We start from the raw sequence: 26,620 nt of genomic DNA on the forward strand, positions 1-26,620 counted from the left end.
TTAGAGATGCACCTAATGAGTGTGGTGGCTTGAATTCCATTCTCTGCAGCTCTGGAGACATTCACAATAGTATGTAGGGTGGGACGGCAATGCTTAGAGAAAGGCATCCCCCTGTTGGTGTTATTGGATGCCAAATAACAATCCTCTTGATAGGTAATGTAACCAAAACGTAAGGCAGGCATAGACAGAAGGCATTGTTGAAAATGGTTTATGAAGATTCTTTTCCTGACATCATTTATGGTAAATCTGCTATCATAATCTAGTCAGTTTTCCACAACTATTTCCTCCCTGAGTTACTGTGACCCAAGACTTTGTAAACTTTGGGTTGTGTATTTTACATCACGACTTTGTGGTCAGCTAGATTTCGCATAGTCTTTTAAAGATGCATTTCAAAGCTTTAGTACTCTGACATTTCCTGGGTGATTATGTCCATGCTTTCTTGTAAACAGGATATCCCTCTCCGTCTTCCCTACTCATGAGTTGTGGCAAGAGACTTTTCCGTGGGATGTCTCTCCAAGGCAGGAGTGCATGACGATTGGACTATCTTCGACAACCTCTAGGATAATGTCATTTTCTTCTCATATGAAACCAAATTGGCTCAAACTGGACTTGGACATTTTCTGGAAAGAATTTGCTCTAAATAAACAGCAGCCCCAGAGGTCATGTTTTGACTTAGTAGCTTGCAGTAACCTCCTCCTTTGTTCTATTATGAACAGGTTCAAATCCTGTCTTATTTAGAAGTCCTTTCCCAGCCTGCTTCAGCGTCCTGTTTGGCTTCTACCCCTTTCAGTGCAGCCGCAGCCAAGCTCATGGACTTACAGCTCCTACACACTCTTCCTGTTGCCCTGTCCCACCCATCGGATTAATTGTTTACACTATACTTAGAGCAGTGGTTGTTCTATTAATCTTTAGATTTATTCTAAGCATGTAACTCGAGGGGCTGGAGAGCTGGCCCAGGAGACAAGTGGCTGGACAAGCAAGTGTGAAAACCTGAGCTCAGACATCCACAACCCATGTAGATCCAGATGGGTCATGGCGAGTCTGGAATGGAGATATCAGGAGAATCCCCTAGCTAACCTGGGGTATCTAGCATCAAATGAGGAGACCTGCCTTGTGATGGTTTGCAAATGCTTGGCCCAGGGAGTGGCACTATTAGAAGGTGTGGCCTTTTTGCAGGAAGTGTGTCACTGTCAGGGTGGGCTTGGAGACCCTCCTCCTAGCTGCCTGAGGGTGAGGAGTCTGTTCCTGGCTTCCTTCAGGTGAAGATGTAGAACTCAGCTTCTGTACCATGCCTGCCTGGGTGCTGCGATGCTGCCATGATCCTGCCTTGCTGATAATGGACTGAACCCCTGAACCTGTAAGCCAGTCCTAATTAAATGCTATCCTTTATAAAACTCATTTTGGCCATGGTGTCTGTTCACAGCAATAAGACCCTAACTAGCACATGCCTCAAACAGAAGGTGAGGGCAGACACATGAGGTTGTCCTCCGACTTCTGCATGTGCACTGCAATATGTGTGCATTTGTATTCAAATGCATATGGGCAAAAGTGTACACATACACACACACACAGACACATAGTTGTTTTAGGTATAGCACAATGCAGGTACACAATAACTCCCTCCCCCAGATAAAAGTTGATTCCGTGAAGAAAGGCTTACACACATTCAACTAAATTGTGGGTCTGCATCATCGATTCCAGAACACTGGCTTGTACACACATTTTTATCAATGCCTCTGAGAGCATTTGGCCTGATTGTGAACACATTGCAGATGGAATCTATCTATAATTATCACTATATCTTAGAGTAAATCTAAGTGTCTTAGCCAGAAAGTGGATGTTGGAATAAATATTATTAAAATTTATGTTTGTCTAGAGCCCCTTACGGTCCACGAATACCCTATAGCATTATTTCTTTGGTAGATATGAGATGAATTTAGGCAAAACCTTAATTATAAATAAAAGGGATCATTGCAGTGGCCCAGCTAATCCATCACATACTCATACCAGACAGACAGGCCTAAAAATTCTTTGGCAAATATTGAATTTTACAGCATGCTATCAAAATGTGTGTATTCAAGATAAGTATTAAATGAGTTGCTACACATTAAATCTGAGATAGAGGACTAGACTCACCTTTAAGCCAGTAAGTCTTTGTTAAATACTTGGGATGTGTTGGATACTGTTCTGGTACTCGGGGTATAGCAGTGGGCAAGAATCCATCCTTAAACCTTAAATAAGTTCATATTAATTTCATTTTAAACAGGAATAATTTGGACAGAATGGCAGTTTACTTCCTCTATACATTGTTAAATACATCGTACTTTCAGATCTGGTTAACTTGGGAAGTGAGAGATACCTGCGTTCTCTTTGTTAGTTTGGAACCACTAGGATGGATACATTTGAAGGCTGCGTCCCACAATGCTGCAGGGCAGTTAGGTGATTCTGGTTGGGATGATCTTCCTTCTTCCTAGTTTGCCTATGTAACATGGCTTCTCACTGTCTGGTAATTATGTAGCAAGTAGTTTCATGATGTAGCTACATCTGTGTGTGATGTATTCTCGGTTTAATCTTCTGTTTAAAAACAAACAGGATTTAAGGAGCGAGAAGAAGAAGCAGTAAAGACAGGCAGTCCTACCTGGGGTCATTAGTGGAGATCCTGTTGTCCGCACATTATAGGGAATTAGTCGTTTTTTGGAAAGAGCTTTTAATTGCTTAATCTAAGTAATGTGGGCAATGGCATACGTGTTTTATTTTAGGACCTATCTAGCCCACTCAGAAAATGTAATGGACCTAATTTTCATTTAGTATAGGTCTGTGCAGTTCCTAAAACATCTAAATGGCTATTAATTTAATCAGGTAATTTAACTATAGCTCTAGAAAAGGCCACCAGCTAGTTGTCACGCAGTGATTAGGAGGATGACATTTCTATCCCATGATGCCAGAGGCAGGCTTTGATACATCATTTTCTTTTTGAAGGTTAAACTCAGATAACCTGCCTTTGGCATTTAATTAGCTACATATTAAACACTCTTTTAATAATAAAATGATTAAAATTTTTATTGCTTCTCAAATGAGCCCCCTTTAGACAGATTTAATGACTTGGTTAGATCACTGTAGTTTGTGAACCAAACCTTTTTCAGGCCAGTGTGTTGTAATGATATGGTTTATAGCTTACAAAATGTGTATTTCATTCAAATGGTGGCCATAATCATTTTGGATAAAACTGATAATGCTTCCTTCTGTATTTTTAAGTCTGACTGTTAAATGTCACTGGAAAGTAACTAGAAACACATCGACTCAAATTTTCCAGAAATGACCATGTTCGAGATTTAATAAAGAGACGATGATATTTGTATGATCTACTACGTATACTAATTGTTTACTCTTTGAAAAGAAATTGTTTCTCATCATTAAAAAAAAAATTCTGGGGGCTGGGGATTTAGCTCAGTGGTAGAGCGCTTACCTAGGAAGCGCAAGGCCCCGGGTTCGGTCCCCAGCTCCGAAAAAAAGAACCAAAAAAAAAAAAAAAAAAAAAATTCTGGAACAATTTTCGAGGACTGGCGGAGAGGTGTGAGGGAAGTGTACAGCTTCACTTACAGCTTCGGGTCTCGCTAACACTTTGGTGGAAGCGGTCACCAAGAGACTGTTGGCTACTTAGCCTCAGCAAGATTCCGGAAGGAGAGAGTGTCAGTAAAATACCGGAAAGTAGGGTTGAAGAGACAGAATTATCTCCTTAAGAATAAGGAATAGATATTACCTGAATGTCTGAGTGCTCTTTCACTTTTACATTAAAAGAAACCAAAAACTAGTTTTCCTTCAATTTTTAACTTATCGCTTACATATCTACAGATTTTATAGTTTGCGTGACAGTTGCTTATGCTAACTACTCTCGATGATATCCAGGCTGCGTCCACTCGTTGATTATTACTGAAAAATGCTGTGACTGTTCCCTTATAGGTCTTATTTCGAACGTATGTTTTCGTTCCTGTTGAGGGCATAGGAGTAGAATTATTGGACCATTATGAGACTTGGAGGCTTAAATTCTGGAGAAATGGTCAATGTGGTCTGCTTCGGTGTAACTGCCAGGGAGCCTGCCTCGGCTCCCATTAGCTTGGAGGACTGAAAATAAGCGTCTGCTTCTCAGTCAGGGATGCGAGAGTGTTTAGAGTGTTAGCCTTTCCTCTGCCTCCATACAAAGCATTTTATCATTTCGGGTTTCCAACAGAGGTTCCTCCTCTCTGTGTCAACACATACTGCTTTTCGTTCCAGGCTCCCCCTTGGTTTAGGTTGCCCCTTGATTACAGTTCCTTCTCCATGAGCTAAGGGGACATTAGCTCTGATGATGGCACCTGGTCACACTGGCAAGCTAACAGCTGAAAAAAATCTGGTCTGAATTAAAGCTTTTCCTTTTTAAAAAAATACAGCTCTTAGGAAGTTTAAAGCAACGTGCACCCCATTTCGAGTCTGTCTGTCACACAGATGTGTGTTTCCGGGGTGGGCACAATGTCACAGAAGTATTGCTACATTCATTATTTCCCAGTTATGAACAGAGCCATCCCCAACAGCCTTCTGGGAAATGACGGAAGCACTGGAGAAGAAATTAGAGGTGAGTCCTATGGGTTGTAAGTAACGGCCTCTGGAGGTTTGGAAGGCACGGTTAGGAATATGTGAGACTAAACGGAGTGAGGGATGTTCATGTCTCTCCAGAACAGGTTCTCTTAGTTCCGATGCTGGATCGCCCTTAATATCCACCCTTTGTGATCGTCTTCACACGACGCCATCGAGAAGGCAAGGATGAAGTTGAAAGGGTCTTGATCACCCTGAGGCCGCCAGGAGCTTAACGTTTGAAAAGCTGCGTCCAATGGGGTTTTGTTCACAGGGGGCGTGTACATTTGAAATGGCGGCAGATGGTTGGGGGATGTACCGTCCTTCAAACATATAAACGAGAGCTTTCTAGTTAAACAATTGAGCGGTTCAAGTTAAGTATGAACTTGAGACATCTGCGTCAGAGGTTCGTTATATTAGATAAAAGAAATCGACATTCTTGTTGAGACAAGCGAAGATGGTTCTTCTGTGAAGATGTTCATTCATGTGCCCAGAGGAGTTCTGGAGGCCTGGACCTCACTGGAATCTTCCAGAACTGGGTCTACAGATGATATACAGTTGATGTTCCCTTGGTATGTATTCTGATCTGTGGATCCAACCAAACACAGATCAAAGATATTCAGAAACACTGACGCGGAGACTTTCATATTTTAGCCACGCTGTGTGTTTCACAGCACCAAACAATTCATTGCTGTCTGAAAATACCAGTTACTCAGCAAGCTGCTCGGTTAACGTGAGTCCTGCTAGCTGAGGTGCTTGAGCGATTGTTCTGTGAAGCAGACAGGTTTGGTGATGGCGAATTTCTAGCCCCCACTGAGATGGATTCTAAGAACCATAATTTCTTTTTGTTTATTAAGGCAGTTTATTATTATGATTATGATGATGCTGGTGGTGGTGTGTGTGTACAAATGCATGTTTTTATGATAAGTGTGCGGAGGTCACAGGGAAGCTTGCGTGTGTTGAACTCACGTCTTCAGTAACTGCCTTTACCCCTTGATCCATCTCACCAGCTCTGTTATTTCTTCCCTAGGAAATGCCCATAAATATGACAGCTGATTTGCCAGAGATTTGGGTGACTTCTTCTATTATAAAAGGGCACCACGGCAAGCCAAAAAGTAGAAACACTGGGAGACAACGGGAGATTCCCCATCTCCTAAACGTGACCCTGACACTTACTAGGCAGCGTGTTCAACAAGCCCCGTGGTAGTTACTCTTGGCTGAGATTAAGTTGTTTCGATGGGCCAACAGCTTACTTCCCTCCATGCTGTAAATCAGATTTAGAGAATGCTTTCCTATAAATCCTGAGGTAGGAAAACGGAAAAGACTGTTTTCCTCACAGAGTTTACAGCAGTTTTTCAGGGAACAAGCTGGGGAGATGGTTTTCCCAGAGCAACGTGAGGGCTGTTGCGGACTCATCCAATCAGCAGCCATCTCCAGAAAGGGATGTGGCCTCTAGTAAGAAATAAGCCACATGTGCATTTAATGATTGGTCCATTGTTTTAATTTCCAATGTGCCATCTATAAATTATCTGTAACTATTATATTTAATATCAAATACTTTCTATTAAAGCCTGGTGATTAGTTTGATTCTCATCTGGCTTAGAATTCTAAATAACAAAACTAGAGCAACTATTTAATGGGAGCATTGGAATTTCTTAGGTAAATTGTGACTATATCCAGGTGATATGCATCTGAAACACAACGTGGTTAAAATGTGAACATGCCACCCCCACGAATAACACCGTCTTGTAATTTGTTTATAGACATGAAAAAATACTCCCAACACATTTTTAAATGGAAAAAAACCCCGATTGAATGACAGTATTAATAATATGTCCTGGTCATATAAATACTTGAATGTCTAAGCATCCACATATTGATGGTCATTAATTTAAGGCTGTGAAAAGTTTTGTTGTGTATTTGCTTGTGTTTTTCTAATTTATGCAATTGAAATATATAGTCTATGAAAGATATGTTGAACCAGGTTATAATATGCAAAGGCAATTTTATGGCTTATAAAATTTACTGATTTATTCAATAGCGATGGAGGCTTTTCGAGTATCTACAACTTTCGATTTGAGTTCTTATGATGAGTATGGCTGTGTCCACTTCACTGATAAGGGATATGAATTCAGAGAATTCCCATGACTGACACGAAGCCCACATAGCTGGTCAATAGCAGATAAGGCTTCAAGTATGAGTCTTATTCTACAAATACAAGCCATCTCTCCAAGTTCAGAACTTCAGAAACCTGATACATTTTCTCCTGCTTCAGCTAAGGAATTGAGGATCTCAGTGTGAGATGGGTGTGAAGCTGGCCTTGCTCACCGCAAAGCCCAAGCCTCTGTTACGCCTCTGTTTTTCCCGTTCGCTGTTGTTCTATTGGAAAGGTCAAGGCATGGGTAAGTGTACAGCCAACATCGAGGGGACCAATGTGGTGTGGGGGTTGGAGGGAACCAATGTGGTATGGGGGGACTGGGTAATGTGATTGCTCCAGGACCATTAATGTGTGAGAAATCTCAGTCAATTTTGACTGTTGAAATGAAAATACCAGAGGTAGGGTGGTTTCCTTCCTTCCTTCTTTCCTTCCTTCCCCCATCTTTCCTTCTTTCCTGTCTGTCTGTCTGTCCTGCATGGATGTCTATGCTTTCCCCTTTCTTTCCTCTCCCCAGCACTTCCCCCACCTTACCCCCACCCAGATCCACCTTCTTTCCTTCTCTCATTAGAAACCAAACAGGCTTCAATGGGATAACAATAAAATATAATAAAACAAAGCAAAAACTAGCACATAAGACTTGGACAAAACAAACAAGAAAAAGAGCCCAACAGAAGGGGCAAGAAGCTAAGACCCACTTGTTGGTTGGTAAACTTACGAATCCCGTAAACTCACTAACCTGGGAGTCATACTATATATGAAAAGGACCTTCAGGGTAAAAAGAGAGAAGAAAGATATATATTTTAAAAATGAAAAAAATAGTAAGATAATCTTTAAAAAGAGCTCTTAGGTGACATCAGGAGAATGGGACCTCCACTGATGTCATGGAGTCCATTTTCTGTTGACCATATTTCTACTGCCGGACATGCAGCTGACCACCATGAGGAGTTTGTTTCCCCAGGAAGACTCCCTTGGAGGAAACCAGTTTCCATTTGCAGGTGTTGTCTATTGGAGATTGCTCCTGGGTTAGGGATGGGAGACATGTTTACACCTCTCCTTTCAGCTCTAGGGCCCCAACAGATCCACACAGACCCTGTGTATGCAGCCTTAGTCTTTGTGAGTTCAGATATGCATCAATCATATTGATTTGGAGGGCCTTGTCTTCTTGGTGTTTTCCCTCCCCTGGTTCTTACACGCTCCCTTTTCCATGGGGTCCCTGAAGGGAGGCATTGAATGGAGACATCTCATTTAGGGCTGAGTGTTCCAAGTTCTCACTCCCTGCATGCTGTCTGGCCGTGGGTGTCTGTGTTTGTTCTCATCTGCTGCACGGGGAAGCGTCCCTGATGATGGCTGAGCAATGCTTTATGGCCCTGATCTATGAGTACAGTAAAATGTCATTAGGATGAATTTTATTGTTATTTTTGTTTTGTTTTGTTTTTATAACAGAAGGTTTGTTTTTACCCTAAGTCCGTGGTTGTCTAATTGCAGGTCACCCAAAAAGTGTCAGGAATGGGTTCTGCCTTGTGAAGTGAGCCTTAAGTCAAATCAGATATTGGTTGGTTACTTCCACAGACTTTGTGTCACCATTGTACACTAGCCCATTTTGCAGGACACCAACGTAGATTAAAGGGTAAGTGGCTGTTTTGGTGTATACATTCTCCTTCAGTAGCAGGTGGAATACTGTCCCGCGCGCGACTTTTCACCGGCAAGGAGCACGCGGACATTAGAAATCCTTACTGTGACCACTTTATTAATCTTAGAAGAGGAAAAGCCACACCATGCCAACATGGTGCGCTTATAAAACCCTAGTGCGGCACACCCACACCTGATTGGTTGTTACCCATGATCTCAAAAGGCACGCCCCGGAGTGGGCAAAGACCTGGCACGAAGGCACTCTTACACATGCGCACAGTTAACTTCCTGAAAGGGGGGCCGGCTGGCGCAGTGAAGGTTGGCGCCATCTTGCAATGGCGGAGTCTATCCTGACCTACCACGTGGGGCGCAGTGGAAGACAGCGCCATCTAGTGGTGGCGAATGTATTGCGGCCCTCTACAGAATATCTTCCCGTACCAAGACACCATGTGAAGGCTGCATGTAGGCGCCGGCTTGACGGCCATATCCAGTGCTTGTGTAAGTGTTGGTTTTGGCAGACAAGCTTTGCTGTCAGTTTGTGGAGAGTAGCCTATGGTCTTAGCAATGGCGTGGGTTGTTTCGTGGTTCCCATGGGATCCCTTTGGCCAACGACCCACCTAATCCTCATACTGGAAACTTTGTTTGGTAACAAAAGATAGCCAGTTGGGGCTCTGTCTCCCCCATTATTTGGTGGTGTCATTTAGATCACTTTCATACATATGTATATTTTAGGAGACTTCTACTGTATCTGGTTTCCATACACCTCTCAGATGATCCATTTATTTTAATATCCCTTTCCTCAATCCCCTCTTCCCTTCCCCTCTACTTGATCCTCCTATTCTAGCCCTTCTCTGACATCCGTCCATCAGGTGCTTTTCTTATAGTTCGGGAATGTGAAGATCTCAAGCTAAGTTCCAGCATGGTCTGATTATTGATAAAAAAGCCATCTGTCTTCCAGGATTATACATCACTATCTTCTTTTAGTATTCTTACTTGGCAGAGAGGAGAGGGAGAAAGGGAGAAGATGGTGAGTGGAGTGGAAAAAAAGGAGAGGGAAGGAAGGGAGAGAGGGGGAGGGGGAGGGGGAGGGGGAGGGGGAGGGGGAGAGGGAGGGGGAGAGGGAGAGGGAGAACGAACTCTTGTTCTTGTCTTCACCCTCACACTCAGACACTGTCTCCCAAACTCTGCATCTCCTGAAACAAATTCATTAGAGATTAGAATTTCAACATAGACATTTTGAGAAGACACATATTTAGTTCATAACAATTAAGTTGAGGTTTCAGGAGAAAAGTAATAAAAATGATTAAGGAGATGAGGCAATCATTATAAAAGAAGAATGTGAATGTTGCTCCCTGATGAGAAGCATGAAGGCACGAATCAGACTGATAAATCCTTAATGTGTCCCCACTGCTCATAGGGAAAATGGGGAATGGAAGCCATTCACGTCCCATGGCTCCTCTAAGGATTAAATGACGAAGCCATGCAGAATCCTTAGCACATGCCTTCTCTTGGGTCAGGGCTCAATTTGCTGCCATGATGATCCTGCTGATAATTTGGTTGTTAGTGTCTCTTTTGGTGAGTGGCTTCTTGAGTGGGGAGGTCATAAGTACAATTTTCTGTCTTTGTGATTTCACAGTTGTGAAATTGACACGATAAACTATACAATTTATTATGGAGGAAATATGATAGATTCTCCAGTGCTGAAAAGCCACATCAGGAGAGGGCTGCTTCTATAGGGGAAGTTATATAATGGTACAGGGTTTGTCCAGAAAAACGTAACAAAGGCAGTAAAGATTCTTGCTGTTTTTTTTTTTTATTGAAGTTTTTTGTTTTTTTGTTTTTTTGTTTTTTTATTGAAGTTCTGCTGTGGCTCTGTCACTGCCCAAGTGAAGCATGTAGTTTTCGCTACCCGGATTTAAGCTCTGGATGGACCTCGCTACCAGCCCCACCCAGTTACCAGTTACCACTGATCCTCAGATGAAATGCACACACGCACATACACACACACACACACACACACACACACACACACACACACACCTAAAAAAGAGTATCTATAATTGTTTGAGTGCTTCCCTTTAGAACTTATGGATTTTGGGAGATTAAATGGGGACCTTCTAAGTCATTGCAGGCAATATCAAAGAAAGGAAAGGGGCTCTGTATTAAAATATTTTTTGACTTAGCTGAGAATTTCAGAAATCTAAACAGCAAGAAGAGAATCAAGTGCTAGATGAACTCATGTGATATTGTATAAGACAGTTTGCTGAGTGTCTCCAGCTTTCCTTAAAGAGACAAATGGCCATGGATTCGTAATGGCACGGGAAGCACCATTCGTTTGTCGGCAAACATAACCTGAAGACACGGACAAGACTTTTCACGTTGCCCTCTCTAACGTGAGTGGCATGACTAACAGCAAGTTTTCCTGGGCTTTTCGGCAGCTCTCTGAGTGCTTGTAAAATTCACGAGAGCTTTTATTTGACTCCTGGCTCTTTGCAGCACAACCATCTCTCTTGATCCTGGTGGGCTCATGCCTGGTACCCAGCGGTCACGTCACATGATCTTTCAGTGCTTCCTCACTTTACCTTTTATGGTTCTCCACAAATGGACAATCAAAGCAAAAGATGAAACACAGTGAATGTTCTAGAAGATTGACGGTTAGGTCTGCGCCAAGCCCTTGGTGCACTTCAATAATCTAAGGAAAATCATGTGCTTATGTGTATGTGCTCCTCTGTGTGTTTGTGCTTGTGTGTGTGTGTGTGTGTGTGTGTGTGCATGTTTGCTTTTGTGCTTGTGCATGTGTTTGTGCTTATATGTGTGTATGTGTGCTTGTGTGTGTACATGTAGGTCCATGTATGTGGAGGACAGGAGTTGTCAGATATTTTCCTCAGTTGATTTCCACCTTATTTTCTGAAATAGAATATCTTATTGACCTGAAGCTAACCACTTTGTCTTGGCTGACTGACCAGTGAGCCCCAGTAGTTTTCTTTCCTCTGTCTCCCCAAGTTTAGGTGACAGTTGCAGCCACTGTACATGACTCTTTAAAATTCATGTGGGTGAGAGAGATCTGAACTCAGGTCCCTATGTTTGTGAGGTGAGCATTTTACAGATCAAATCTTCTCTTTCTTAAGCCCCTAGAGTTTTCTGTTTGTTTTTCTTTTAGTAATAGAGCGTCGTTGAGTTTCATTTTAACTTATAAATGAACTGATTATACTTGCTTTAATTACTAAGTTCATGGATTACAACATGGCAGCTTGGCACAGAGAATTCTACATGGCATATCCCACTAAAAACCTAACTTGCTTTGTTTTTTCCATTTTTAAAGTTATTATAGCTGTGTGCGCGCATGCGCTCTTGTGTGTGTGTGTGTGTGTGTGTGTGTGTGTGTGCCTGTCAGTGTAGGTACATGTATGCCACCTTTGGGGACTTGGTTCTCTTCTTCTACCATGAGCTCTAGGAATCAAACTGAGTCTTTAAGTCCTTACTCCCTGAGCCACTCACTAGCCCCAGACAATTAGATTATGAGGCTGTGCACAGTTGACTCTGTTTTAGAATACAGTCCTCTGCCAGAATAGAACAGCCACCGCCTTCATCAGATAGGCAATGCCTGTTTGTAGGAATCCCTCAAGATCTTGCCTATTGGCTGCCTGGATTCTCTCAGAGAAGGTGGGCAGGAGGGCGCAGGGAGAGACAATGGATCTTAGCAGGATGTCTTAGTCAGGGTTCCTATTCCTGCACAAAACATCATGACCAAGAAGCAAGTTGGGGAGGAAAAGGTTTATTCAGCTTACACTTCCACATTGCTGTTCATCGCCAAAGGAAGTCAGGACTGGAACTCAAGCAGGACAAGAAACAGGAGCTGATGCAGAGGCCATGGAGGGATGTTACTCACTGGCTTGCTCTTTTATAGAACCCAGGACTACCAAGCCCAGGGATGGCACCACTCCCTCATTGATCACTAATTAAGAAAATGCTGGTTCTCATGGAGGCATTTCCTCAAGGGAGGCTCCTTTCTCTGTGATAACTCCAAATCCTGTCAAGTTGATACAGAACCAGCCAATACAAGAGGTTCTAACAGCCCCAGGCAGTTAGTATGCACAGGGCCTGAGGAGGTGTTAGTATGTAGACTGGGGAAGGCTAACAGAAGGGCTGCATCTATTCACAGGAACAGCCCCATGCTGTGTGAAGACTTTTCAGTGTAGCTGCTTTGGGGTGGGGGTGGGGCGTTCACCCAAGTTCTTGAAAATAATCCCTTGCCCAGAAATAAACTTATTGTTCCCCAATTTGAACTTTGATGAAACATACTTTTGTTTGTCTCTGGAACCTTAAAGGGACCAGAAGGCAAATGTTATTTCTGCCTCCTCCTCCGAGGACTCATGCTTCCAGCACTGTCTTTGCTTGTGTTCTACTGGAGACGAAGATATTTTCAGAACAATTGCTACATCTCAAGTTATGCACGGACATGTTTAACAGAGGTAGTAACCATGTTCAGCAATCCTTGCCAAGCCTCTATGTTCTTTTGCTGGTCTAAAATAAAATAAAATAAAACCTGTTAGAAATAATAATAATAATAAAAACCACCCACACACTCATTATCTTAGTAAGTCCCCCACAGCTGCACCCCAGTGTGATTTCTGCTTGTACAGTAGTGTCAACCGCTACTATTAGACTTATTATTATTATTATTATTATTATTATTATTATTATTATTATTATTATTATTAGACTACTATTAGACTGTTAAGGCCCCTTTAAGCAGCTCTTGTGTGTGGTAAACCTTTATTTACAGGCACCAGCTACTGATCTGTCTCTGGAATAACAATCTTTGCCCGTGCAGCACAAGGCGGTAATAATACTTGGTGTGAGCCCGGTGAACCAGGCACAATGCTAAATGTTTCGCTTTTTACCCCCCAGGCACGGGGCCATCCACAGGAGTGGAATTGGCTTACCAGCAGCCACTCCCTTAAAGAAAAATGCAATCCCCTCCCCTAGAAGCCATCAACTGTCCAGAGCTCTTCGATTACGGGTCAGGACTCATGAACCCATGCCCTCTCTGTGGAAGAATGTCGACTGGCTCGATCTTGCTTAGAACTTTTGCAGAACTGTGAGGTTATGAGTACCGAGATCCTGTCATGTCTAGAAGGAACTGTTTCTTCCCAGTTCTCCGTGACCGGTTCCTCTCTGTGACCCCCATTTCCTTCTACTTCTCCGTGGCCCGTTTCCTCTCCGTGACCCCCGTTTCTTCCCAGTTCTCCGTGGACCCTGTTTCCTGCTGGTTCTCCACGACCCCTGTTTCCTCCCGGTTCTCTGTGTCTCCCTGGCCCTGTGCATTTTGGAGAGAGGGTTTAGTATAGATGTCGTGTTTCTGGCTGAACAATCTACTGATGCGTGTTCTCTGCTCTTTGGAAAGCTGGAAGCTTAAACTAGTGTTTACCCTCAGTCGCACATTCAGCACGATCCTGCCTTTTCCCCCCACGAAGGTGTTCTAGAAAACTGAGATTCTTTCCAAGTTGCTTTGAATAAAATGACTTTATGCACTGGGCCATGAGGGTGCAGTCATGTATGTGGGGGGATGGAGGCTGGAGGTGAGGGGACCGCTAAGATTTTATCGATGCTAGCTAACAGTCACTTTTCTTCTTGACATCGTAAACATCCTGAGACAAATACCTCAAGGAAGCAAGGGTTTATGCTGACTTGTAGTGCAAGGGAATCCTATCCTGCTGGGGAGGACATGGTGGGAGTTGGGAAGGCAAAGAGACGGGAGCCAGAGGCAGCTGGCTACCTGCACACACAGTCAGGGAGCAGAGATGGATGTGTGTCTGTGCCTAGCTTCCGCTCTCCTAGTGCTCAGCTCACACTCTCCATTCAGTCTAGGACCCATGCTGGTGGAATGTCAAGGCCCACATTTAAGGTGGATCTTCCCACCCTGTTAATCTAATCTCTGAGGGACTGGTTTCCATGGTGACCCTACAGTCGTCAAGAAGACAAGGTAGATCATCATAGTACTTGATTTGAATCTTACCATGAGTTTTAATGGATGTGCATCCTATTGGTCAGCAGGACCACTGGGGCAGAGATGTGACTGAAGAGTTGGGTGCATATCCTACAAATATTTTGTGGGCATTGTTTGGATAATAATAATAATATTATTATTATTATTAATCAGAAACCGTTTCATTGGTTAAAAGCCTGACCCTTGTATGAAGCACTCTTGAGAACTCTGCTTCAGACTGTGAAATGTCAGCGGATCTCTAAGATACATCTAAATCAATGGCCCTTGGTAATTTATATGACTGCGCCCCCCCCCATGTTGTTAAAAATAACAAGAGATCCCACTCGCTCAGAGAATGGAACGGCCGTTTGTGATCCTCCCCCTGGGTTTGGCCATCTGAAATACACACTGGGCATCAGTTCTACGCCTTAGTGGGAAATTCTTTGAAGGAACTGCAATTGCATGACTGCTCCACGCATGTTTTGGCTTAAGAGAGAAGATGTATCTTTCATGCAGGCTTTTATTAGTTTGTATGCAAATTCCTTCCTGGGCTCCCCGTGTAATTCTTAGGGTTCAATTCATCGCCCCTGATCATTATTCGATTTGTTGGGCTTTGAGCACAGGAATAATTGAAAGGTATGCAAGTGTTATAAATTATGTTGCCCACATTCATAATCTCCATTTTGGTATTTATAGCTTTGCTGTAAAAATTCACCATGCCGGAACCTTACATACAAGCTCTAATATTGAAAACAAATCAATTTGTAAATTATACATATATTCTGAATTCTTTTATCAAATTTTACACTTTTTCAGATGTGGTTTTTATGGTTTCAGGTGTCACAGCCACACCGCTGAGCAATAGATCTCACAGACAGACTTATTCGTTCTTTTGGTGACAAATGTTTATTGGCGTACAGTGGAGGGAAGTGGCCGGTTCAGCCAGTTCCTTTGGAAGAACAGGAGGGAGCCAAGGCTTTAAGAGCTATCATCATCATTTTCCAAAGACTCCCCAACATTGGTTTCTTTTCATGAAAAAAATACCGTGACCAAGGCAACTTAGAAAAGAAGGGACTTCATTAGCTTTACGGTTCTAGAGGATTAGATCCCACGATGCCCAAGCAAAGGCAGGGCAGCAAGAACAGCCGAGAGCTCACATCTCGAACCACAAGCAAGAGGCAAAGTAAACACCGGGAAGGGCGTGAGTCTCTGAAGCCTCAAAGCCCACTCTTGGTGACACATCCTATCCAACGAGTCCACATCCCCTTACCCTCCCAAACAGTTCTACCAAGAGATGACCGAATGTTCACACGTGCGAGCCTAATCAAAGTAAGCAAAACGAAGGCAAAATGTGATATCCTCTATGGTCTCTCCCCTCGATGCCGCCCAATCCTCTCAAGGTCACGAGGACTGCTCTCAGATCCCCTTGGAAAAATAACTCCGTTCTACGGTCACACAGTAGAGCTGATTTAAAACGGAAAGGAGAAGGGATGATTGCAAACGATCAGAAGGGAAGGGCAGGGAGAGGAGGAGATGAAAGGGAATGGAAAGAAGAACCCGTGAGACACGTATTCGCCGTTGGCGTTGCACCGGCCTCAGTCTTACAGACACAGTCTGACAGGGTTTGAGCTTCATCGGCACCACCTCTGTTTGCTACACAGATTTACTGCTCGAGTCTTACCCCATCGAAAATAGCCTCCATCACATGGTAGTTTTTGGATTCCTGTGGAAACCCACATTGATTTCCTCAGTGGCCACACCCATTTACATTCCTGCTTACAGTGCGTTAGGACCTTTCGTGAGGATAAGTGTCAAAGCGAACCGCCATTCCAGGGCTTGCTCCTGTGGATACACCCGTCAGCAATGGGAAAGGGGCTTTGCATCATGAAAAAATAATAAGCTCGGGAAAGTGGGCAGCTGCTGGTATCTAAATAGGAAACCTGTGCTGTGCTTTGGAGACAGAGAGAGCTAGGAGGAAGTCTCAGGTATTTCCGGGAAATGGCATGCAGGTGCACAATTAGTTTTGTGGTTTTTCTTTTTCTTTTTCTTTCTTTTTTCAGGTACCTACATTTGTTAATGTCAACTATCCAAATACTATCCCAGGCAGACGGAATAGACAGACAAGGTGAGTAAGTGCTGTGGGTTCCCAGAGGCAGCCTTACTTGGGTGAGGGATTGGTAAGGCAAGGCTTGACCAGGAAGGAGAAGAAAGAGATGAAGGAAGGAAGGAAGGAAGGAAGGAAGGAAGGAAGGTAGGTTGACTAGTTGTGAGTAAGCCTTCGTTATGCCAGCTCTCCTCCTTTATGTATCAGTAATGAATATATATATGTATATATATGTATATATATATATATGTATATATATATATATATGGATCAATTTTCCAATTACTAGGGAAGACAACTCTGGAACATATATACTTTATAGACAATCATGGTCTATTGTATAAAGATTCTTTTTTTTTAGCATTACTGATACCACTCAATATCTGAGACGAAATAAATGTATTTGTATTTTATCCTTTTAAGTGCACTTCAGAACCTTCTGGCTTCCTGGGCAGACACTTGGGTTTGCTGAGAAGGAGAATCGTTAGGAGACATAAGAGCTACTTATTTTTTCATGGGACGTGTACATAAACCTTACACCTGTAACGTGACCGAGTGGCATGAATTTCCAGGGCTTGTTTTTGTGTCCCTGGCTGGGGGACTCCGTGCTTTCTCTAACCGCAGCCAGGAGTTGAATTGAACTACTTGCTGGTGTCATAAATAAGCGAGGGTGTCATGGCAGTTTTCATTTGACTGAGCAGTAATGGAGTTAATTACACTTTCTGCCTCTTTGTTTTCGATCTGTGTTTCCAAAGTCAACTAAGCTGTAGGGCAGCTTCTTTTTAACCCTTCCCTCGTCTGACTAGATTGTGGGGCCCCCACGCTTAGGAGTCATTAATCTTTTAGAATTCCCCCTTCTCATTTGTGATTTTTTTCAGATTATGTTTTGTCATAATTCTCCAAAGAAATAGGGACATCAAAAGCATTATTTTGTACTTAGTATTTAAGATTTATTACAGGCATCTTACAAAAATGATGTGTGAATTGGGTAGGGTTTTTCTTCCAGTACTAAGATACACTAGGCAGATACTCTGTCACTGACCTATATCCAGATTTAATTTTTTTATTCTTTGCGTGAGTGTGTGAAATTATTTGCTTATGGGTTACATATTGCTACAGTGTGTGTAAATAGAGACTAGAGGACAGCTTTGTGGATTTGGTTCTCTCTTGCCATCTTTATATGGGATCAAACTCATATCATTAAGCTTGTGGCACAAATACCTTGACTTAGGCAACTCATTGGCCAGAGGCTCTTTAAAAATATTTTAGTTCTGTGTCTGGGTCTCCTTAAGCTTTCCAGGCTGGTTTTGAATCTGTTATGTAGGTCCAGGAGGTCCTTGAATTTACAATCCTCCTGCCTCAGCTTCCTGAGTGGCTAAGAATGTAGGTATGTGCTAACAGGACAAAGGGAAGGAAATACTTTAGATTAATATTCCATGTAAGCAAAGCATGGTAAGGAAATGTGAATTCTGGATCAGATCTAGTAAGTCAGGCGTGGCTGAGAAGTCCTCTCACTATTGTTGCTGCTATTGGGAATCTTCATGATGAGTTCTCTGTCTGATCAGTATTTATTGATTAAACTTGAGGGGCTATATCTTTATGAAAACACATATGTACACATATGAACATCTATATGAACAAATATGTATATACATCTTATGAGCACATGTGTACATCTATATGAAGACACATACATACATCTACATGAGCACACATATGTACATCTATAGAACACACATATGTACATCTATATGAATACATACATACATCTATATGAACATGCATATGTACATCTATATGAACACACATGTACATCTATATGAGCATACATATATACAGCTATATGAACACACATACATACATCTACATGAGCACACATATGTACATATATATGAATACACATGTACATTTATATGAGCACACATATGTGCAACCATATAAACATACATAGAAACATTTGGAAGTATCAAATTAATTTTCCATCCTTATTGATATTATTTATTTGTGTCTACATAAATAGAAATGCTCAAATGACCATTCCATATCATTTATGTTAAGATGATCGGGGATAAAGGGATTCTTAATACTGTTTTCTCTTATGGTTGGATAATTGGAATATATGAGACAGAAAGTGAAGCATATACTATTCTCATGTATGATATATATATCATATATATACATACAGATATAATATTCATTAAAAACAAGAGAAATATACTTTATGATTTGCTCTTATTTCCAATGTGATTTTGCTTTTAGCAGATACACCCTTCTTTTGTAACACTCCGCGAGTAGCTTCCTACAGATTTTCTAATTTGTTATAATTCTTACACATGGGACTTGGTATATAGATATATATTTTTTCCCACTCCCGTTTATTCAAATTAAAAGTGTATTAGAGATTCTGTCATGAAATGACTTCATCTTGTCATTTCATCTTTCATTCTAGTAATGAAAGTTTTATTATGATTCATACCGTACTTGAATACTGTTGTTTTTATGAAAAATCTAGGAATTGATTATTTTGTTGTTTTTGGAGGCAGGATGTGATTAGTCACAGAATTAACCTCTGGGGGTGGGAGTGTTAGTTTTTATCACACACTGAAATAGATTAAATGTAGGAATGCTACACTCAAAACAAGTTTGGGGACCATGAAGGGACTTGGCTAATGTTTAAGAGAGAAGAGAAGCACTGTACCCTGTAAGGCAGAGGAGCCTTAATTTTTAGCCTGACGTTTCATGTGAAAAATTAGTGTTTTCTTCACTCCTTTAGGACACTGAACCATCCAGGTTAACCCCCAAACATGCTGACAGGTCCAAGAGAAGCCACAACACGATTCTGTGAACTGACAGGTCCAGGTCTTCCGGGTGAGAATCATCCGTTCTCTGTCAAGAAAAACCCTGTGATACTAGGAATGGAATTCGGTGGGAGCAGGTTGAGTCAGCATTTTTATTCTGATTTAGTGATTTAATTTCAACAAGATCATGATTATATTGGCTCTGGTGTTCAAATGTCAAGGAAGAAAAAACATGCAAAATAACTCTACCAGTGTGGAATCCAAGGAAACAAACAAAACCCAGGGTGCAGTAGCTGCTGAAGGTTCCCCTCCATGACTGTCTGTCACATGACTGACAGAGGAGAACATGGCAAACTCCCACATCCCGCGTTCTTTAACAGGGCTGCATTTCTACCTTGGGATCCCATAAAGTGAAATTTGAGCCATTTTGACTTATACGCAATACGGCATGTGACACATCTTTAGTGTTTAGAAACACTAAAACAAACTAGAACCTCTCCTTATGGGTTTCTGGGAACCACAAGGAAGATGGACATACTTCCAACATGCTTTATTAACACTCTAGAAGTCCCGTTTTCCTAGCCCCTCTTCCCAAAGCTGCACTTTCTTGTGTCTCAGGCTTACATACCCGTTTGCATACCCAGGACTATTTTCTGCTACCAAGAGCGGCTGAGCCCGAAGAGCACAGTTCTGCTGCCTCTGGCTCTAAACTGGTAAGCAGATGGGCTCCAGAGTCCCCTGGAGGAGGGGCATTCCCCTTCAGCCTACGGTGTTCATTACTGGTGAAGTTTTGATCAAGTTTATGTGTCAAGCACTCCCGCACATCAGCTCCACAGAGGAGCAGGACAAGCCATTGTGAAAGGCATCACCATTTCAACCAAAAGGCGCACATCCATTGCTTTGTTTGAAGGTGCCTTTCATCTCTCCTCCGTCAGGGGCCGAGCATCGGAGCCACGTTCACATTCACAGTCGCTGTGAAGGGGATTTTCCACTCAGGTTCCGGGAAGGTCACTGATTAGGCCAGTAAACCCCGATTTCCTTAATCTGTGAGAAAACCATAAATGTGCTCCTTGAAGACGTTTAAAATAACTCTGTGACATTAGCGTCAGGACAAACTCCAAACAGCTAAAATGATTGAACTCAGTCAGCTTTCAAATTCGCTCCTACCAATCAGCTGGTTTTTATGAGTGTGACATTGGTGTCTCCCCCAACTGAGTTATGTTTTATTAAAGCTTACCTATGTGTTACATGCATACAGCCCTGAGGATGTTACTTTTCAAAATTAAAACCGATTAGTACAAAGTAATTTTTGTTCTACAAAATAATTTCTTCTGTGAGGAAGATGCTGAATGACTAATAAAACGGGAACTAATTGTACTTTAGAACCATTTATCTATTTATTCATCCCCCCCTTCTCTCTCTGTGGTGTGTGTGTGTGTGTGTGTGTGTGTGTGTGTGTGTGTGTGTGTGTGTGTGTATTGGGCGATGTGCATGCCCCTGCATGTAGGTCAACATCAGGGATCAGGAGTCTTCCTCCTGATGGTCTGAGACAGGGTCCTCTCAGTTGAATACGGACTTTGCTGATTGGCTAATCCACCAATGCTTCCCCATGACTGTGGTTATAGGTGTTTCCATGCCCAGAATCCTGTGCAGGTATTGGGGTACCATCAAATCCTCACGCCTGTGCAGTGGGCGCTTTACCCACTGAGCCATCTCTTCAGCCCCCAGAAACTGTTAGAAATTCAATGTAGCAAGGAGAAAAAAACTTAGGAAAAAAAAGCCTCTGGATTTCTGACATGGGCCACAGGGAGGGGATGGCATAGTAGCCTGTATGTATATTAACACAGAAAATACACAGTGGGAAATGGAGGAAAAGTCACCTTAGAGGAAAAGGATGTATGGGTTTACGTTTGTAGTGATTACATGTGAGGAGTCTCGAGACCCCTGAGTGGATTATTCCTAGCTAGCTTGAAAAGATTAAGAGAAGAGAGAACTCTGAAGTCGTGGGCATCTGCATACCCCTTCCTTCCAGGGCATGCTTGTTTTATTCTACAATGCTCTGCGGAGCCAAGGTCATCTGGGAAGTCTTTATGGTTTTCTTTCCTCTAAATCTTTATATATTTAATATTTATTTGTTAAAGCTTTCTTGAGCATAATGAGGTGCGTGCAAGGTTTTAGATGCTGCTTTATAGAAAAAGACATTGTAACCAGCCCCTTCTGAGATGAAATCCTCACCTGTTACTTCCAGCTCCCACCCTGTGCAGTTCTGAGTGCACATAAGCACATATGCACATAAGCACATATACACATATGCATATATACATATAGGCACGTAGGCACATATGCACACAGGCACACATGGATGTCAGCCTCAGGTACACCTCTTTGGGGCAGTCTACTATGTATTTTGAGACAGGGTTTCTCATTGGCCAAGAGCCCCCTGAGCTGACTGGGCTGGCTCAGTCAGTGGCACCAGAGATCTGCCTGCCTCAGCTTCCCTAGTCCCGGGCTCACAGGCATGTTCTCCTGTGCCCACTTTTAAAGTGTTGTTTTCTAGCCATGTGACTTAGACAAACTACTTTGCCTTCCTGAATTTGTTTCTTCACTTTGAAAGAGTCGAATGTCACTTGCTGAATTACCAAGTTACCAAGAGTAGATGAGGTAATATAGAACACTCCCAATCAACTCCAGCTCCAGGGGAGACAACACCCTCTTCTAGTCTCTGTGGGAACGAGGCCTGCATGCCAGGCATATAGATACAAGCATGAATAGACTCATACGTTGCGGTAAATCTCCAGCCCAAATATGCCTGGGCAATGAAAACACAACTCAATTAATATGAACACAAGCTGCGCGCCTAGATTGGCCAGATCTACCACTGCACACTCTATCCCCAGCTAGGAGAACCCTTATAACTTGCTGTTTCCCCAGGCCACATGTTTCTGCTCCATTTCCCTTCCACCTCCTCCTACTCCGTGGTCCCCAGTCTCCTTCTCCCTAAATTTTTCAGCTCCACCTTCCCTTCCCTTCCCAATCACCGGCTGCTGCCTTTATCTTACAAGTTAAAGTGGGGAGAAGGTTCCATGAAGTCACCTGAGTAGTGATTCACTCCTCCTCTGAGGCAGCCCTTCTTGGGGAAGCGGAATTGGCATAAAAAATACAAACAGCACCAGGGCAACCCTCACTCATATACATAAAAATTAGATTAAAAACCTCTACAGTGAAATAATTTCCTTCACAAGGCAGGTGGAATCGAGGGTTTTCTAATATAGTCATTGCTTTGTGGTTCTGAACCAATCACTGAGCCCGTGTTTTTTTATATTAATTTCATAAGACATAATTTCAATATAAAAAATTCAGTCTTACCATCATTATTTTCTACTTCTCTTTTGCTGGGTTTTATAAATCGGTAGGTAGGAGATAGCTATGTAGATAATAAGAGAAATGATAGACCCATCTACAGATGGATAGACACATTGCTATATGTGTGCCCCAGAGGTGTCGATTAAGGTTTACTCCTCGTGGCACACACAGTTCTAGGACAAAGGCAAAAGATAAAATCCATGAATGAAAGACGTTGTAATAACCCACAAATTGATCCAATGCAAACTCTCAGATCTTATTTGTCAGAACTAAACTTATTTGCCTAAGGGAGGCTTTGGTAACTTTCTTCACTGAGATCTGCATCTTTAAATTTTTAAAATATTAATTGTACTTGTCTTGTTTACTGCATTGAATATGAATTTTATGTATTCGTTGCAAATGCAAACAGGATGGTAATTTTTGCATTATTTTTCTGATGGGTACTTGTGTATAAAGCTATTGCTGATTTTAAAATATTCATTTAGTAACTAGTATTCGGAATTTTTTATATTGTTATAGTGGGATGAGGCATATCTAAGTATCTAAGTTAGATCTTGCATTTTTTAATTCTTAGGAATGATATGAAATTATGCTTATAGCAGATTATGAATTATTGCTATAAAATGTTAAATTCCTCTGATGTATATACATTTTAAAATAAAGTCAAATGAATAGCTTATTATAAAAACTTAAATCATTTAAATAAAATGACTTGTAAGGGTCATATAAAGAATAAGTTCTATTCATTTTCATGATTCAATGTGACATACTTAATGTTTTTTCTTAATTTAAGGATGTTATCTATCATGTTTTCCCCTTAAATGGGGGGCTAAGAAGGTCATTAAATGATATATATGTGTCACAGGATATCTAATAATGTTCACAACTTGTGAACATACATGTGTCCTGGGTATCTATGAATGTTCACAACCCAAAGTCATAAGCTAGTTAATGCATTGTGATGTGCTTTTACACTCATTTTTGTAACACATTTACATGGTTTTTAAGCGTGTACTTTGTACATGACAAGAATTGTGTTATAAACATCAAAAGGTTGGACACACCTTGTATATGTGAACATCTGCTATGCTGGGCTGGTTGTTGAGAATGGACAACTGCAAACTCAAGCTTGACTATGTTCATCTTCAAAACAAAGATTCATTGACTGGCATGTACTGATTCATACAAAACAGTGAATGACACCGACCTAGGAAACTGTTTTGAAACAGCTCAGTTCAATGGCTGGAGTAGTCAACTTGTTCCAAAAGCTGCCTGAGGAGAAAAAAATTATTAGTAAAAGTAATTATTATTTTTATTTGAGAAGAGATGCTGTATGATTTAGAACAGACCCACTCTTTCTAGAAAGTTCTACATGACTTTGAACTCCCGATTTACCTACCTCTTATGTCCCAAGTGCAAGGATTATAGCCATAGACTCTTACACTAAGCTGGAAAAAGTTATTTGAACTGAAAAATATAACATTTCTCTCAGCAAAGGTAAACACATGTCTCAGCAAAGGTAAAACAAATGTATATCACAGACACAATGTGAACAGCATTTTACTAGTGAATTAAATTGAAAAAGAGCAAAATACAAATGATAGACAAATAAAAAACAGAAACACAGCTGTGTCCCTGTGACTTTAAAAAAATCCATTTTTTTCTGAAAGAAAAATAAAAAGGTTGTGTAATTTCTGATAACATGACCATAAAAATAAACACATAAAATGTCTTAGAGACTTAACTCTTTAGCAATAAATCTCTGTTTCCTGTTAGTAGCTGCTGTCTAGTTTATGGTCGTTGACTAAGCCACAAATACTGCAGCAGCATAAAGCCCTCATGTAGTAGACGACGCCAATGAAAGGAATGTGTCCAAGGGTCCACAGGGAACTCGACCTTCTTGAAGGTAAAGGGATTAACGGGTTTGTATGTTTTTCTTTTCACTAAGACCAAATCCTCCCAAATGAATGGACAGAAACGTAATAGCACAAAAGAGCAATTACCATGTATACATGTTCACTAACAAATATAAAATATTTGCACCCTGCAGCATCTGTCACACATATGTCACCTTCTACGTCCTTCGTGATTATAGGTGCTCAAAGGGCGGCAGTTCTTAAGTCGGGGAAGATTTGAGGGTTTAAATGCCTATGTGGTGATGAGATATTTATTTGTAATATATAATTAAACATATATATATATATATGGAGAATTAAAAATATCACCTCAGTAAATAAACTAGGTCATCTAATCACTTAAAACACAAAATAAATGGATATAATGAATAAGTTGCTTTACCAGAGGAATCAGGATAAGTATAGACACAATTAGAGGAATTGGGATGAGTGAATATGATTAGAGGAGCCTAAGTGAATCTAGACATAAGTACAGGAACCAGGATAAACATGAGCACCATGAGGGGAACCAGGATGAGTATGGATGTGAGTAGAAGATACAAATAAGTATGATTCAAGGGATGAGGTTGGTATGGTCATGGATAAATGAATCAGGATGAGTATGATATTATTAGAGGAGCTAGAGTGAGTATAGACATAATTAAGAGAACCAGGATGAGTATGAGCATGATTAGAGAACTCAGAATGGGTATGAGCATGATCAGAGGAACCAGGATGAGCATGCAGATGCTGCTTATAGTCTGAATATATCACACAAACTTTCCAGTGCGTTCTTGGTGATTAAGGACCCCTCATCTGTCTTTCAGAAGCCCTTCATCTCTTATTAACCTTCCACTGGTTTGTGAGTAATTATGGGCACTGAAGAAAAAGCACCAAAACCCCGTGAAGCCTTGAAGCAAGCATCGGAGTGCCAGCATTGATACCTGAAGAAGCAATGGTTTGAGAGAGGACAGCCTATACAGTGGGTTGTTGGTTTGCAAAGAGAGAAAGAAATGTGATACTGCAGAGGATTTGATAAGATGCTGGGTCAGACCTGGCAACAAGAGGGGATGGACCTGTCCATCTGCACAATTACAGAAGCCAGGCACACAATGGGCTGGGCTGAGTGTTGAAAATATAAAACGAAACTGCACCTTGGGTAAATTTTGATTACCAAAAGGGATTTAATCATGGTAATGAGTTAAGGTTGGCTCTTTTTCCTTCTTGTCTGGGAGAAGTGATGCTTATCATTACAGGATGAGATCAATAAGCCAAAAAGAGAGAAAGGGGGAGGCACTGAAGATGCAGGAGGGAGGGGGAAGAAAATGATAAGTTGACTGGAGATGGATTATTAAGGACATGGATAGGCTTGAAGAGAAGAACCCTAGATAAGAGTGTACAAGGGTTGATGTATGGAGATAGAGGGGTTTGGGGTTGAAGGGTGAGTTGAAGGACAATGGTGAGTGAGAGAAAAAGGGAGGCCTGACTGGGCGGCAGTGAAGGTTAGATGAAACCACAAGTCAGAGACCTTCAAGATTTAGAGTGTTTCTTGGTTTTCTCTAAGAGCCCAAGGCTTGGGTTTAGGTGATTGGGCAACGAAGGTTTACACCTCACCAGAGGAAGAGTCTGCGGAGAGAGCAGGAGCTCTCAGTTTCCCATGATTCACTATGGGGTCCAGGAGGGCGTTAGTGGATGAAGACCGAGAGCATAGCACTGGGGACTCCCTGGGATAGACTGGAGGACAGGGCAGAGAAGTTTGGAGAGCAGTGGAGTCATGGCACAGAACCAAAGAACGCTAAGGCTACGAAACAGCTGGAAAGAAAAAACTCAAATAGTCCACGATGTGACCCTAGAGCCAAAAATGGGTCAAGGTGAAGGTCATGGGCACTGGGGGCGTGGCCAGATGAGGATTTTGGGTCAAACAAGGATGAAGAACACGCACGTGTACTGGCAGAAGCTCAGAGTTGGAGGGATTCAGGTTCCTTCTGTAAGGGCAGCTGAGTGGTTGGCTCCACCTTGGGCTTTAGCAGATCATGAAGGGCAGCTAAAGCCAGAAATCAAAACTTGTGAGAGACA

The 26,620-nt window shown here is 41.8% G+C and overlaps 1 long non-coding RNA gene across 11 annotated transcripts; it reads left to right on the plus strand.

Moving 5' to 3' along the window:
- Nucleotides 1-4,171: 4,171 nt before the first annotated feature.
- LOC103692378 (uncharacterized) lies at nucleotides 4,172-25,697 on the plus strand. Of its 11 annotated transcripts, NR_190624.1 has the most exons (7): nucleotides 5,053-5,180; nucleotides 6,884-7,010; nucleotides 8,252-8,393; nucleotides 16,445-16,509; nucleotides 19,262-19,356; nucleotides 24,426-24,555; nucleotides 25,372-25,697. It is a non-coding gene; the product is annotated as an uncharacterized LOC103692378 (long non-coding RNA). The 11 variants fall into 11 exon arrangements; NR_190625.1 differs by lacking the exon at nucleotides 19,262-19,356 and having other exon boundaries at nucleotides 24,429-24,555; NR_190622.1 differs by lacking the exons at nucleotides 5,053-5,180; nucleotides 8,252-8,393; nucleotides 19,262-19,356 and adding an exon at nucleotides 4,172-4,609 and having other exon boundaries at nucleotides 24,429-24,555.
- Nucleotides 25,698-26,620: the final 923 nt, after the last annotated feature.

This window comes from Rattus norvegicus, chromosome 13 (assembly GCF_021556685.1).
Source record: "Rattus norvegicus strain SHRSP/BbbUtx chromosome 13, alternate assembly SHRSP_T2T, whole genome shotgun sequence".
In the NCBI taxonomy this organism is placed as follows: domain Eukaryota; kingdom Metazoa; phylum Chordata; class Mammalia; order Rodentia; family Muridae; genus Rattus; species Rattus norvegicus.